The sequence below is a fragment of the Triturus cristatus genome, chromosome 7 (assembly GCF_964204655.1).
Source record: "Triturus cristatus chromosome 7, aTriCri1.1, whole genome shotgun sequence".
Taxonomy (NCBI): domain Eukaryota; kingdom Metazoa; phylum Chordata; class Amphibia; order Caudata; family Salamandridae; genus Triturus; species Triturus cristatus.
Genome location: NC_140590.1, coordinates 1,320,414,283 through 1,320,431,053, shown reverse-complemented (window position 1 = coordinate 1,320,431,053; position 16,771 = coordinate 1,320,414,283). Strand labels below are relative to the sequence as shown.

Genomic DNA, 16,771 nt, shown 5'->3' with positions numbered 1-16,771 from the left:
GTACAAACAGTAACAGAGAGAATACATGGCAAAAACCAATACATAATAGTAAAATGGAAACAAAACTTGATTATAAACAGCATTAAAATTCATCATAAAAAGGGGGTAATACATTTAAAACCTTCTCGTCATCCGACATTTACCCCATATCATGTTGATTTAATCAAGTTTCAATTCATCTGTAATATTAGTTTTTGAAATGTGAAAAGGTTAAGAGGTAAGTTAAGAATGAGTTAAAAAGTTAAAATTATTAAAAAGATAATAATGTGACAAGATGGGCACTAGAAGTTTTATGCTTGCAATGATGAATTTAACACCACCCTTCGATTTGTGTCACATGGAGTTAAACGGGAGGCGGCAAAAATGATAGGTGGGTGAGTATCCGTTCTCAATATTCTAAATGCCTCCACAAACTGCGTACACCCCAGATTTCTTCAAAGTGGGACTAGCCATCGCCGCCTGGCTATTTTATAGCCAGTACAAAAGAAAAAGACATGAATAGCAGTCTCAGCTACACAGTTGCAAGTGGGGCTCCCAAGGGGGTAGACTTTTAGCCATTTGTTAGTGAAGGCACGAAGCGGCAGGGTCCCTATTCTAAACTGAATGTTTAGTTTCCTTGCCAAGATAGGTTGAATGTCGTCCAGAAGGGGCTCGAAGAGATACTCGGCTTTAAGATTTAGAAAATCAGCTGTTAAGTGATCAATTTGGGTGTTCCTCTTGATGTCAGCTAGTTTGAATGATCTATATGCTCTTACTAACTCTAGACGCAAAGTTACCTGGCATTCTACCTCTAGGTTACTCCACAGGTTTGGAAGACCTATCTTGTAGCATACATCCCTTATATGTGAGAACTATGACAATTTACCCACACCCGGGATGCCCCAAATATCCTTTAGTTCTGACTGGTAGGCTGCTAGTTCCGGGGTCACCCACAGTCTGTGCCAGAAGGTTATTGGTCAAAGACCAGTCTCCTCTGCAATGGGTCTGATTCCTAGGTCCATGCGTAAGGAAATAAGAGGGATACTTAATGGAATGCCCTACAACTGTCTCATAAAATTATTCTCTATTTTAGACAGTCTGCCAGGGGGACAATGACCCCGTAATTCAGCCCCATACATTGCAGCGCTCCTTGTTTGCACTTTGCAGATCTCAGCCACTGGGCCTGCCGGTTTGTATGAGGAATTCCTATATGTTTTTATAATTCCCCCTACCGTCTGGGCTAGTTTGAGGCTTGCTTTGGCTAGTTGTGGACCCCACTCAAATGTTTCGGACAGTGTGACACCAAGATAGTCAAAAACAGTCACCCTCTCTAGCAAAGTACCATTTAAAGAGGGGTTTGGGCAGGAAGTTTTGGCTGGGTTAAAGACCATATTTTATTTATTTTTTTGCGTGTTAATCTCCAGCCCCCTGTTTTTGCAGAATGTTACAAAACTGTCAAGAACCCTCTGGATGCCCATGGGCGACTTCAAAAGCAGCAGAGTGTCATCCACAAACATCATTGCTGGAACCTTACTATGCACCAGCTTGGGGGCATCGTTGTCCTCTACCTCATTAAGTTGGGCAACCAGAGCGTTGATGAAAAAGACAAAAAGGGTAGGGGCGAGGTACCTTACTTGGGCAAAATTGCCCTTGTGCAGTCTCATGATTAATGTTAAGAGCTAGGGGGATTGCCTGTTTAAAAACCTCCCACAATTTTTCTCTGGGGACCAAATCAAAGGCTGTTTTCAGGTCGACGAATATCAGGTAGAGGCTACCACCCTCTATTGATAGTCTACCAGTATAGTAGTTGAAGCCTAAAAATGTGGTCGATGGTGGAGATGTTTTTTCTAAAACCAGCTTGATAGGGACTCAGTATTTCACACTCCTCCATCCACACATGAAAGTGATGGAGGAGGATGTAGGAGAGTAGGGTCTGCAATCCTATGATCACCCAGATTTTTTGCTTTTGCTTCATTGGTTTACGACTTTCCCCGGCTGCGGGCCTGCCAATCAGACCCACAGCCTAGCTGTTCTCTCTCGAAATGAACACACATGTACATTAGGTGCATCCACTAATTGGAACTGGGCCGCCTTATCAGTCCCTGTATCAGCATACCACAGGTATCCAGGGCATCGGTGTACCCAGGGCCTACCAGGGGCTGCAGCATGTATTATGCCACCCCTGGATGGCCGCCCAAATCTGACACAACTGGCTGCACGACAGCTGGGGCAAGGTGGTGTAATCACCCGTTGCTGTAGGTGTAGTATTCCTATACCTAACCCTAAAATGGACGCATGGATTCCTGTCAGTCACTCCTATGGCAGGCCTTATCAATCCTGAAGGCAGAGTGCTGGGAATCATGTGAGATGGTGCTCTGGCACGAGCGGAGCCCGTCGACGGCTTGCGGAACCAAATCCTAATAGCCGTTACATGGTGACGCGGGCCAACTACCTTAAAGTGCATTATAATCCTCGCGGTTATTTGCTAACTTTGGCATCGCATCACCCAAACATGTCGAGTAAGGTGTCATACGAATTGGAATACGAACCCCTCGCCAGTTCTGGCGACGGGGTTAGCATTCCACCCTTCTAAAGGGACACGACATGGAAGTAACCTTGAACCCCGGTTAAAGTTGACTCAAGCCTCAGCATCACAAAATGGATGCTGCCACCAGACACAAGTCTGACCTCCTGCGGTTGGGAGACCTTCCAGCGAGGGGAGCTTGGACAAAGGGTTTCCTGTCGAGGGCGGTGTTAGCACCATCCCAGACAGGGTTTGTGTATCCCATGTAGGCAGGGCTGAAAGGAAGGTGATTGCAAGTGGCACCCCGGTGCTCACTGTGCATAGCCCGGCTCAAACCAGTTTCGGGGGCACACCAGCCCCTGAGCTGGGGCGAAACCGGACAAAGGATAGGGGTGTAACCACCCCCCTCCTGGTCCCACCCATAGGTAGGACCTAGTCACGGGCCAGCCCCTTTTTCCTAGAATAAAGGTGGGAGCGGGTCCCCTTCCCAAATTAGATAATTCTGAATCTTGAACTACTTTCCACGAAAGGAACTCTTGACTATTTCTGAAGACTCTCCCTTGTGGCTAAGGAGTAGCCACCCTGCACCAGCAGGCACCACCTAAGCGCTTGCGGTTTGCTGTACGTCTCTCCCACGGATCAAGACTGCCCAGCTCGACGAGACCCGGGTTCCCTGCCATCTCTGACCTCTACCTACATCATCAGCCCAGCTGAGATTCGTAGGTGTGACGAGACCTGCGGGACCGGCCATCTTCAGAACCTGCACGACGCTTATCTAGCACGCCCACCGAGGGACCCTCGAGTGAGTGCACCTAGGGTTTGAGAAGCCCTAACCCTGAGCGGCTCCAGCACCGAAGTCTGCCTCCCCAGCATCCACGAGATCTGCGTGGGGGCCCTTCTGCTCCTTGTTGCTCACCGCGTTGTCCGGCCACTCGCCGACCGGCTTGTGGCCCTCTTCACGACGCACCACGACAGACTTTCATCACTGGTCTGGTTGCTCCAGACTGGCTCTTGCTCCCCTTCAACAGAGGAGTACCTCGGACCCTCCTGGTCCACTCCCGACGCCATCTTGACTCCACCGCGTGGGTTTACCACTGCCAAGACCTGCTGCCCCATTCCTGGGCCCAGCATCATCGACAGCAGACACCTTCGTGGGACAGCTCGCCCTCCATCCTGGTCGCCGCCGCGCCTCCTGGTCCGAGGAACAGCCGAGTCCGACGTCATCCACTCACCTGGTCGAGGTGACTTCAGCCGGTACCTTCCTGGTACCCACACGATCGCTGGCTAGCGGTTGAGAACTGAGTCCCCTCTGCTTCCAGGTTTTCTTCATCACCGATCCAGGCTTGGATCTGTCTGAACATCAACACTGGTCGCCTGCCAGCAACTTCTTCTTTCAGGCTCCTGAGACTACAACGAGGACTCCCGACATCTTGCTGAACCCCACGCAGCCGCAGCCTCTGGGCTAGGTAACTCGAGCATCTCGGTGCTCCATCGTAGGTTCACTCTACAAGTGCCAGTTCCTTTTTCGTTTAGTCCCACTGATCGGATTCCTCCGGAATCAGTAACTTTAAACTATCTAACCTTTCCCATTCCACTTGCAGTGTAAATGGTTTCGTGCCCTTCGGGCATTTGTGTAAATTGTGCTACCGGAAGTATTTTCATAAGAGTTTTGTAGTGTGCTTAGCTCCCTGACTCATAAAGAGCCAGGGTAGTCTGGTTATAAATAAATATCCTTTATTTTCATAACAACTTGTGTGGTGTCCTTTCACTTGGTGTTCAAGGGGTATATGTGATGGTAAACAGCTGGCTTAACACGCCCTCTAGAGTTTAGCCTGAAGACTGCTCTTGTCCACGCTACTAGGATAGCTGGTCTATAAGGTTGACTTACAACCAATCATCAATAAGGGTCGTTTGGAATGATACACAGTGATCACTAGAATAGTGAGCACTACATATCAGGCCAACTTCTCACAGAGGATCCTTGCGAACAGTTTCTGGGTGACATCGATCAAACTGATCGGCCTATAATTGGTTGGCAAGCGAGGTGAGCCCTATTTAAAGACGGGGCAAATTTCAGCCCCCAACCAGGTATCCGGGATCGCCATACCTCTCAAAATGGCATTAAATATTGCCCAAAGGTAGGGTCCCCATATTTTTGGTTCTGCCTGAAATAGGTCCCCTGGAATCTTGTCTAATCCTGGGGCTTTACCAAGAGGAAGCTTCCTGATTGCGTTTAGAACCTCTGTTAAAGTGAACTGTTGGGGCTCTTCAAAGGCAATCCCTGGAATTAATTGAGAACTTTCAACTTTTGAGTCTGTGTTCCTCGGTAAAGTATAGAGCTTGAAAGTGAGACTTCAATGCAGCTGCATCAATGTTAGGCTCTTGGGCTGGCTTCCCTACGTTGCTCTCTGAGCACACTAGGGACTAGAACATCTTCATATCCCTGTTAGATAGAGCTGTTCTAATGGCATCCCATCTGTCTATCTCTCGTTTCTTCTTTGCTTGTTTGGTACAGTCTTGGTAAAGGGCCCTCTATTGTTTAGTTAGGAGTCTGTCCTTACTTTTGATAGCGTCTAAGAGGGCTCTCCTGGCCTTATGGCCGGTATTATTGAACCAAGTTTGATTGGCACCCTTTTTCGCTTTGGAGTGTCAGGGGATTAAATATATTAGTCAAGCTAGTTGTTAATTCTGCGTGCAGCGCCTCTATTCTAGCACTGGTTTGAGGAGAGTCTATTTCCCTAACAGTCTCCCCCATTTCCTGTAAGGGCAAAATAGTTAGAGAAAATAATGTGGCTACCTTATCTGGTGACTGCTTGACTGTCCCCCATCTAATTCTCCTTCTATTGTTGGCGAGTATTAGGTTACTATCTACAGGGGTACCACTGACCATAGGGTTATGAAGATCTGGGAGCTGTAGCTCAAAAGTCAAGGCGTTGTGATCGCTGTCCTGTCTCTTGCAGGACAGCACAGTCAGCAACCCACTGCCATAGTCTTCTTTCCACTAAAATATAATCCAGCAGGGAGGATTGTCTAATGCTATTAAAGGTTAGCTTCCCTGGTCTATCTGACTTAGTGTGGCCATTGCACACTTTCAGGGCATGAGTTGGTGTTACTGCATTGATCTGGAGTTCCTACACGGTCCAGGCCTTTATCTGTTGGATTTGGGGGTCAGGGATTAGCCAATGTCGATCCTCGTTGCTAGAAAGAGCCTCAGTAGGGACAGCAAGGGGCTCAAATTGACAGTTAAAATCTCCCCATATGACCAACCTTGTGTTCGGGGGAACAGTACCGATAAAGGTGTTCAGTTGTTCGAAGGTCTGTGATTTGTGGCAAATGCTTACAGGGCGAGAATAGATATTAATAAAGGCAATTTTTAGGCTGGACGAGAAAGTGAGTATGGTACACTGAACGTCGTTAGACCAGGTGTTCAACTGGTCCACTATACAATCCAGGTGTGTTGCAACCCAAGTACACAAGCCCCTGAGGGTCTGCCTCTTCTCCCCCCCCCTTCCCCCCCCCCCCCCTTCACCCCCCTGTGACCAGCATATTGTAGGTTGCATATCCCATCCTCACAATGTCATACCTTGCCCATGTTTCCTGAAACATATACACATCATATTTGCCTTCGAATATGCCCTATTCTTGGCAATGGAGTTTACTTTTTTTTCCAGCGATGTTCCAGGATAAGACCCTCCGCTTGTAATCAGGTTTAAAGTTTTCACTAGGGGCATTAAGGCTGTTAAAGTCGGGGCTTTGGGTGTCCTCCTGCTGGGCCCTGGGGGCTACTCCCACACATTCCGCAGGGGGACCACTACTGGATGGACCAAAGATTAAAGAGTCGTGCGCTGTCTGCACTGAGTTTCTAGACTAGTCCCGTGAGAATCTTTGGCTCCCTGCTGGTTCTCGATTTGTGGAACCCCTGAATCATCCCCATGACCACAGGGAGTAATCTGGCTCATCTGACTACTGTTGATTTCCCTTCGTTCCCTGCCAGACCCCCGGGACCCATAACTCTGGGCAAGTCCACCTTTCCAGGTGAGTCAACACACCACCTCTAAAATCCCAAACCTATTCGCTACTGGGATGTTAAAAAGGAGAGATCTGGGGGGTGGACCCGCTGTTGGTTGTTCTAAAGACCAGTTAACTGGGGTACAGGGGTTAGTAGTCCTGTTTTGGCTACGACTAATGGCCCTGACCCCTGTATATGGTACATAGTGCCTGGGGATTGCTGAAATTAATAACAATACAATCCCCTTGCGTTGTCTTGGGTCTCTTGCCCACCCAGCCAACTTTACGGACCATTAATATCCCTCCTGCTCGGTCATAGGAAAACTGCTTGTATCTGGCCAGCCAAAAAAGGCATTTTTACCCTTGGGTCCAACTGCGTTTCCTTGTGGCCATCTTTAATCTGGGGTACTCCTGTCAGTACAATGACATATGGACTTGAGGCTGTGGGTAGATTTATAGTCAGGATTTGGAGTAGTGACCCTTCCTTCTCTATAGCCTCCTCAAGGTCCACCTCTTCCCTGCCTGCCCTGGGCTCTATTCGGGTAGGCTTTTTTACGTTTGGGTCCTCCATATGGGAGACAGTTATGGTTCCCTTTCACATTAATAAGACTCCTGGGGCCAGTAGCAGTCCTCAGGTCTTGGTCCTAATGGGTGCCTAGCCTTTCTAGATGGGACACAGTGGTTTCCGCTGTCTCAGTACTATAAGCATCTATTCCACTAACTCCCATTGGCACATTTGGGAGTTCCACCCTCGGGGGAACTATACTTGCCTGAGGAGGTTTGGTCTACACCGTCTGTCTGAGAGCTACAGTCTTTCTTCTTTCCTGGGGCTTTGGATAATACAATCAGAAGTGTTCGTGTGCCTAATATGCCCCGTTAAGTGTCCTTTATCTAGGTGATTAAGTAGATGAACAAGCTCTTCCCTTACAATAGCTCTCAACTGGATCTCCAGATCCGCTATCGGGTTCCTCACCCAAGGTGGACAGTCAGATTCTACCCATGGGCTAGTGTGGTTTTCTATCACTCACCCAGTGCTATCTAGTTCATCTACCCTAGATGTTGACTCAATGTTTTTCTTTCTCTTAGCCCCTTCCTCATTTCCAGTCTTGCGCTTCCCGTTCTTAGCTAGACTAGTGGTGGTTCCACCTTTGCGCATAGCTGGCTTCACTGGTAGTTCTTGGGGTGAAGGTGGAGGGGACTCTGATGGCCTGGGTATAGACTCTACTGGCCTAAATGCTGATACAGGGGTTACAGCTTGGGAGGTAGATGACTCTGGGACTGGGCAAAAGATATCTGGAGTTAAAGACAAGTGCCTCTCAGTCAACTCCATTTTCTGAAGTTACCACCCCAATAGCCCTCTGGAGCATCCTATCAATTGAGGTTTAGGGCATAGGAGAGGAAATGGGCACTTGGGGATGTTTTGTTACACAAGCGCGCTTTCCCATTTCTCAATCAAACAGAGCTTAGAATATAGCCTTGCCCCTAGAATAGGCAGAGTACGGAGAGTAAGAGTTAGAAAAAAAATCTATAGTTGTACCTGGAACAAGATACGATCAAATGAGTCGGTTAGGAGGAACACAAATAAGTGTTTAAAGAGGGGAAATTAAAAAGGGGCTGGAGACACCTTTTGGCGTACCGTGCTGCGGGAGAAGAAGGCCCCTTTTAAGCGCGTCCTGGCGCAACCAGCTGTCAGGGCAGAGGTCAGGTGGCAGCTCCTGCCGCAGTAGTTTGTGGGGGCTGGAGTCCTCTTTTGGCGTCCCATGCTGCGGGAGAAGATGGCCCCTTTTAAGCGCCTCCGGGCGCAACCAGCAGTCAGGGTAGAGGTCAGGTGGCCAAGATGTCCAGCTAGGGGGATGTCATGTGCTAAGTAAATAATACACTCTCTGTACACTTGGAGAGACCACCATTCTCCTGGCTGCCTCTGGTTTGGGGTCCCTGGCCTCAGTGTACAGAAGCCCATCTTCTTAGTGGACCCCGTGGTTGCCACAGACTTCTCCCTCTTCTTGCCTTGTAGCTTGCTTGTTTATGCCTTCAAGAGTGGAGCATGAAATTTACCCTTGGCTTAGGTTCTCTCTGGAGTATCCCCCATACACTTAATTCTGCAAGGTCAGCCCAGGCTGCTTCAGCTGCAGTTCCCTCCTCGGGCACCAGGGCATCGTCCTCAAGAGAACTCTCCCCCTGGTCCTGTGACCTCATTGAAGCTACCTTAGCAGGCTTTGTGCCCTTTCTTTTGTGCCTGGGACCCATGGGTCATTCTTTCAGGCTCCAAGCTCCCATGGCTTCCCTGTTGTGCTGTTTGTGCTCTCGTGGGCACACACACACACACACACACAGCCAATTAGGGAGACCCAGTATATCTGCATTAGCCTTCCTTTCCACTTTTGCCCAGGACGACGTTTTCATTTCAGTTCCCAAAAGACACTCCACTGCGGCAGCTGGGTACACAACCACCTTCTTTGGGCCAATAACCTCTCCCACCTATAAATTTACCAAAGCCATTGGATGGAGTTTAATCATGTTGTCTGCATTTGTCCCCTGGTGGCTAACACCAGGTATCATTTTGCCTTGGGAATCCAGTCTAGCTACCACCATATAGTGACACTGGCCCTTTATTCCTTAGAGCTTCTACTTCAGTCCCATTGATCTTTGGCCTTTGTCCATACTTCTCCATACTTGCTGGTAAGACTGCCAGGGTTTCAATCACCACCCCACCTAAGGAAACTAAAATATCCTCCGTGTATCCTGTGGCCTCTCCATAGTACACTTCACCCCCACTCCTATGCTAGCCAATCCCTTGGATTGTCCACATATGGGTGACTTTTTGGAGCTTGCTGAATCTCCTTTCTTATGCCCAGACTGATGTCAGTCATAGCATACACCAGATACCTTTATAGTATCTCAGTTCTTACCTTGGTAACCCCTACCTTTGGACTGGGAAGAGTCTCTGGCCCACCCTCCTGAGAAGAACTTTGTAGGTCTTTATAGAACTCCTTTTATCTCTATTGTTGCTCACCTCTTTTCCCTGGTTGGAAGTCTGAGCATCCTTTTTATGGTCACTCACAACATGGGCCTTCTTGTACACCCTGATTCTGAGGAAGATGTCATCTTCTTCCCAGGCAGGCCTTTGTTTCTGACTCCTGGAAGTGTTCTTACCTCCTGACAGGAGGTCAGATTCCTGGCTTGGCAGAAGCAGCTGTTGGCTGTCAGCCAGGGCACAGGAAAGGCAGGGGTAACCAGGTGGGCAACCTCTAAGGTAGCCACCTCAGTGCATGTCACATCAAACCAGACATGGGAATCGCGTCCGGGATGATGAGACAAGTTTTTGGTACCAAACATGACTATTTTCAGTGGGACCATAATGGAGCCGGCAACCTCTGGATGCCTGGGTGCAAGCCCATGTTATCATATGGCCCCTGATCACTTATAATAGTCCTTAATGGAAAGAGGCTAATATAGGGATGCAAAATTATATGTCCACGCGTTTAATATAATGCACCCTTCCTCCTGGGCTCAGAAGGCCTACCTTAGCGGCGACTGACATATTTTAAAAATAGTGCTTTGACCTTGCCACTCATAGTAAGAAGTAGAGTTGAAGTAGTTTGCACTGTTCCTGCAGTCTGCAATGGCAGGCCTGCTGTCATCGGTTTACATGGCTCACTCAGGGTGGCACAAAAAGTGCTTCATGCCCTGTTGACCCCTTTAACACCGCTTAACCGGGATTTGTAAGGGGATTAACATCCTTGTCAATTGAGATTACCAGCCTACTTGAACTGGATGTTAAGAGACTTATTATACCATATAGCTATAAAGCATTTAAGAAATTTCAATAGTTGTTTCTTGCCTTCTCAAACCCTGTAGTGGGACCGCTATCTCAAAACGAGGAATAGCTTGCAGTCTTGTCAAATGCATACAAACATGCTATGCCAAAGCCAAAAGACATCTTATAACACCTCCAAAGCCACATTCTTCTAGGAAAAAAGCAAGGGCTTTTTAAGGAACATTCTAATTACGGATATTTGTAAGGCTATAACTTGGACCACACCATACACTTTTACAAAACACTAGTGTGTGAACGTTCTAGCCAAACAGCAAACCCAAGTAGGGAAAGCTGTTCTATGTACACTTTTCAATGTTCTGCTACATCCCTTGGCTAACCACAACCTTACAGGGGACACTGATTTCTACTCTATGCACAGCATCTGTATCTACAGCCACACATGCCCTGAACTGAATGTTACTTACCCTGTATAAATCGGTTTGTGGCATGTGGTGCTGTAGATTCACATGCCTCCCCGGAAGCCCTAGGTTGATGCAGATAATACACCTATTATATTCTTTTTTCTTTCCTTGTTGCATGAACTTCTCTTTTCTGGGTTTTACTCTTTATCCTACACCCACTGGATGGGAAAAACAATCTGAAGACGGAGCCGATGTTCATGCTCAATATTGCCTAAGTGAGGAGTCACTACATCTCGTGACTGGAAAGACTTTCTTTGAACAAAAACAAGCTATACACGTCCGAACCCAACACTAGATGGCAGGAGTATGCATAGCATGTGAATTTACAGCACTATATGCCACAAACAGATGTATACAGGGTAATATGTTTCTTCTCACAAGCGAAATTGCCTCGACTTTTGGGAAAATTTAGGGGAAACCATACAAAGGCGAACCTTGTATATGACGCTCCAATTATGAGGTGAAAGCGAAAATTGTAAGAAGAAATTGCAAGTTCACTGAGACCCATGTAGAGGCTGCTTATTTATTTCTTGTGATCTTCTCATACTTACCGTGTTGTCTTGCTGTTGCTAGTTCTTGAGTAGATCAACTAAAGATAATTTTTTCACATTCTGAATGGTTTTGTGATGTATTAACCACACATAAAATCTAACAAACCAAGATCCTTTGGTGGATACACCCACTGAATCCTCACTGTTTGTATACTCTCATATGCCAGTTTGGATCCGAAAACACTTCTATTGGTGTGCTAGTAGGTGGTGTCATAAGCTTCCATTGCAGGAGGACACCCTTGTGCACTGACATCAGTACTGTTTTTTTCACACCGAAGGACACAGACCCACTGATGTTACTCAACCCTGAGTGACTATTTTTTCAAAATAAATCTTTTGGAAGTGTAACAGGTATATTGCCACCAAAGACTGCAGGCTTTAAACTGTGCATGTTTCAAGCAAATGTCTGTCTGTTGTGTCTTGGGCTTAAACACGACTCCAAGTGCTGTAAATGAAGCTCTCTTATGCGTTCAAAAGCGATCAAGGGGCGGAAGGTCAAGCTGTACCATCCTCTATTGCTTGCATGGAGCAGGTGATTCACTTAGACTCCAGTTAACTTGAGAACAGAAAACGGTGGTGATTACTCTAAAACCCGAAGGCGGAGTCCACTGTTTCTACACTGTTTGCTAAGCAAGACCTTTTCAGTGGCCTTTAGTAGAAACATATGAGAAAGTAGAAAAGTGGAGAGAGCAATTTTTCTTTCAGGAGAGGCAAACCTTAGCCTTCCTTTAGTTGCTACAATACATTCTACTGCTGAGAGGTCTCAATGGCATTGACCTCAGTCCTGCTGAAACCAGGATTGCCACATCTCAAGATGTCTACATTGTCCCTAGGTGTACGTTCTTGAGTCAGATGGTGAGTGTCAGAAATTCACACAGCATGGATATGCATGGATAATAAAGTGTAAAGAGGCAAAAAAGGCATAATTGTCTTTATGGCAGAAGTTGCAAAGTAGCCACTCCATGTGGCAAACAATTGGCGTTCATGCTTATCCTGTTATACAAACCCTATTTGTGTAAAGGGTGATAAAGAAAGTGCTACAAACCAAAAATGTTATTTTTTGTGAAAAATCAAAAGAGCAGTGTGCAAGATCTCATAAAACCAACATGCCCACTGGAGATTTGTTGATAAATTGTTTGTAGTGGTGTGCATAACAGGTGTTACTATTATTCACATGTCCTTTTTTCTTTTTTACTCAGAAGGATAAATGTCTGAGCTAATTCTTCAGGTTTCGAAATTAACCCTACTGCTGATTTTATCATTTACCTCCTCACCAGTTATCATTCTATCTACCATCTCTAAAAATCAACCACGTTATGATGGATTTTTTTCAGTAGTGAGTCATATGGTGAACACTGGGTGCTGCAGTTAAATCTCTGGCAGACCTATTCTTAATGGAATGGGAGTCTGAGGTGCATGTTAGGCAGAGCCTAGACATTTGACTGACAACACTAACCCTGCCTCAGCTTTGCAGGCCTTTCAGAGGTATTGGCCTGATGAGGACCATTAAAATCTCATATCATTGCACCTGTTTCTGACTGCTACTGTCCAGTGCAGTCACAGTATAAATGCTCACGGACTAGTAGATCATATTTGGCAGGGCCCTGGTAGGTAGTTGAGATCCAGAAACATTTTCAGTTTCCCATCAACAGTATGGGTCCACGTGTCAGCATTCTTTATTGCTATGGGGAGAAGAGCACATTGCCTTATCCTGTGCACAAGGTGTATTATAGGAAGAGGGCATTACCTGTTGCAGCATGCAAAAGGTTGTCTCTGTGGAAGTTACAGACATGTTCATGGTGATAATAACATCTACATCTATGGGTGTAGTGCATTGCTCACATCCCCTAAATGCACAATTTTACCTAATATTTCCTGAAATGTTCCTGTTGAAGAATCCCCATATGTAATGTGAATATATACTCTTATACAGCTCTGACCAGCATCAGTGGCCATAATGCTGTACAAGGGGCTATCCCTAAGTTTTCTTGGGAAAGATCCCTTAGGCGTCTGGCAAAAAGATCTTTCAAAGATGAACATGTCTGACCAAAGGTTATTTACCAATGTACTTTTAAACACGGAGTTTGCTACAATGGTTCTCATAGATTGCTTGAGGAAAAACTCAAAGCCCCATAACGTCCAAGTTGCTCAGTGTCATTTGTCACCTAAAGCCAAATCCTGGCTTTTTTATACAGAAGCACTTTGTAGTCTAGGACATGTAGTGTTTAAACTATAGGAAATTACTCAAAAATCCTAGCATGCAAAGTATTATTGAATAGAAAAAAAGACTAGCCAAAGGTGTTGCCCATGATGACCGCTTAGCAGCGTTGAAACCACATGAAAGGATTATTGAATAATATACCGTTTTCACCAGTGTTAATGGCCTGATAGAGTTCATATTGCACCATTTATCACAGTTTTCCAAACTGTCATTTAGGTGCTGTTTTTAGTCTCGGGAAAAGATATCTTCAGCCATACCCAATTCTGACCAATGTTACTGGCCTAGCTGTTATAAACCAAAATCTGTTTGAAGCGATACCCGAAACTTCAGAAAAGTGGTCTCTAAATGACATTGGCTTTTCAACAATGTTAATGGCACAATGTAGATTAATGTACCATGTACCACACAATATGCCTATATTTTTGTGGGGAAAATCCCCCAAACAGTTTGTTATAAATATATCTATACTATAAACTGTTTGTAATTCTCACCTAATATGTTTTATAATTAACAATTACTACACCTGTAAACAGGCCATAACATCATATCCACTCTTGTTCACTTGATGCTATTGTTTGCCACAAGACATCCCCAACGTTTCTTGGAGATCTCCATGTCCATCATTATGTGGTCTAGTTCTGTGTAAAGCTACTGGTCCAAAGTGTTTGAAAAGCAATACTTGTCTCAACATTTCTTTGGGGGAAATCCTCAGAACACTCTGCAAAGTGGAATTCCAATCCTATCTGATAGTTGTCATTGTGTGTTAAAATTTCTACAAGTATTCAACATTACTCACACACCTGTTGAAGGTGTTTATGGCACCGTGCCTTTAGTTTGGAAAACGTGACAGCTATATGCACCCACTCTTAATCATTCAAGATGCATACACTTGTTTGTTGTAGGTAAGCACTGTCAAAGCAAGTTTGTGGAAATCTACATCCATGTCTGTAGAGATGGACGCGAATGTCTGTGGATACAGAACACTTTAGTTATTCATTTGCCAGCAGCAGTACCTGCTTATAAACGCCCAGAGTTCAGCATTTTTTTCTTTCTATGGGACAATATCTATGTCTGGTAGAGGTTTGTTGTAGCCCCTTGTCTTTATCTAGTATACATAAACAACGAGGAGAAAGTGTTACTAATAATAAGCCTTTACAGAGCCATTTGAACTGACTTTATTGGGCTAAAATAAGTAAACGGATGCATTCACAGATTTGAAGACTATTTGTAGCTGAATAATTACTACATTCAGATGATGGGTTAGACCTCCCCAAAAGTTCTGCTGTAATATCCATTTTTCCCAAACTGCATAGTTCCTTTTTTGTCCTGCTTTCTTCATTCTTGGTATCTCCTTCATTATTTATTCTTTTTCTGTAAGAATTTGTAAGATTCCAAGGGTGGTGTCAAAGTTGTATTGACTCAAAGTCGCATTAGTTGTAGCTGTGCTTTTATTCTACATAAAAGCAGGTGCAAAAAACAGTGCTTAAGATTTAGGGGTACCTCTTTAGGGTGATGCAATCTATCTACCGCAGTGGTATGGGGGATGATGGAGTATACATAACTGGTATTAGATGGGCCTATATTTTGCAAATACTTTCAAACAAAGCAGTGTGGAGAGGGTGATGGTCAGTGTCATTATCAACAGTTCTACGCATATATGCATGATGTAGGGTGAAAAATATATAAATAGGCTAAGGCTAAAAGCATCAATATTGATGGACCAAGGAGGAAAAATAAAAGGAAAGTACATATGAACATATGATAAAAATAAGTGTCCGTTGCAGCAGTAGAGGGAGTCTTTACTCAGGTGATTCTCCTGTTCTCCCCCCTTTCTTTTTCCTGCTCGGTGTCGGAAGGGATAGATGGCAAGGTCGGCGCTAAGTGAATGTCTCTCAGATGGTACCATGGTTTTTGTCCTTGAACTTTCACTGCAGTAGCTGGAAAGGATCCATTGAACTTGTTGTCCTTCCAGGTACTAATGAAGTTTTTTTATAAACACTAAAGTTCCCACTGGCAAGGGTGTTCTTTGGTCATGTATAGGAGGTGCATTGGCACGCTTGTCAGCTGCCTGGGTGACCTGTTTAGAGAAGAACTTTGCGGCTTTTGTTAGCTGTGCCATATAATAAAACATTTCCGTTTGAACAACTTCAGGTGTGATTTCAGTTTGCCACTTGTGTCTATTTGGGGGCACAAATGTATTCATTAGTCTCCCAGTCACAATTTGATGTGGGGTCAATTGGTGATCTGATCCTGGGGTATTTCTGAGGGCAAACAGTACGATTGAGAGACAATACAACCAATTATTTTTCAGCGTGCCACACAGTTTACTCAGTTTGTTCTTGAGGAGGCCCTTGAGGCGCTACCAAATGCCAACGCTTTAAGTATGATTAGCTGATAAGAGCCTATCAGTTATTCCTAACATGGTGGTAAGGTGGGAGAAGATGTTATTCACGAAGTGTGTGCCATTGTCGGATCTGCTCCCTTCTCAAATGCCCCACTGCGGTATAACCTCATGGATCAGATAATTAGCAGCAGACTTGGCATCACAGTGGGCACGAGGTCCTGCTTCGATTCACCTTGAAAATGGACAAACTACAACTATGAGATACTGAATACATCTGTCAATCATATTGATATAATCAATGTGCAAATCTTTAAAGGGTCCTAATGGTTGGGGTATTGTAGAAGCTGTTAGCTTCAAGGTTGGATTTGGGAAATACTGCTGACACGGTGCATGTGTGTAGGTACATTGTAACCATCTCATGTAAGTTGGGGACAAACCAATCTTGGCGTATCTGGAGGGACATGTGTGCCTGGCAGTGTGCAACGGAAGATGTAGCTGGTTCAAAGCTATAAGTAACAATGCTTGGGGCATGACAGGCTTCCTTGTGGATATCGGTCTGTACATCAAATCTGTACCTGTCTGTGTGCATCCCCTAGATTCCCACAACTGCTTCTCATGTTCTGGGGCACTTTCTTGTTCTCTCTTAGATGTAGGTGAGCTGTCTCTGTATAATGCCTGGAAGGGTCTAGGGGGCTATAGGTGCAACTGTGTCACTAGCTGCTGTCAGTTTGTAGAATTGTGGCAGGTGGATTGTTTAGAGGGCATTTTGCTGCTTCCTTGGCTGCCCAACCAGCCAGACAATTTCCCCAGAACACAAAGTCTTCATAATTTGTGTGAGCTGCACACTTTGCCACTGCAATTGCGTGTGGCAGTGCTAAAGCTTCTAGCAGGTCCTCTAAAAGGGG

At 45.4% G+C, this 16,771-nt stretch overlaps 1 protein-coding gene across 6 annotated transcripts in view; it reads left to right on the top strand.

The window, feature by feature from the left end:
• RALGAPB (Ral GTPase activating protein non-catalytic subunit beta) overlaps nucleotides 1-16,771 on the top strand; it is a 2,310,294-nt gene that overhangs the window by 600,621 nt on the left and 1,692,902 nt on the right. The gene's annotated exons all lie outside the window — the stretch shown is intronic.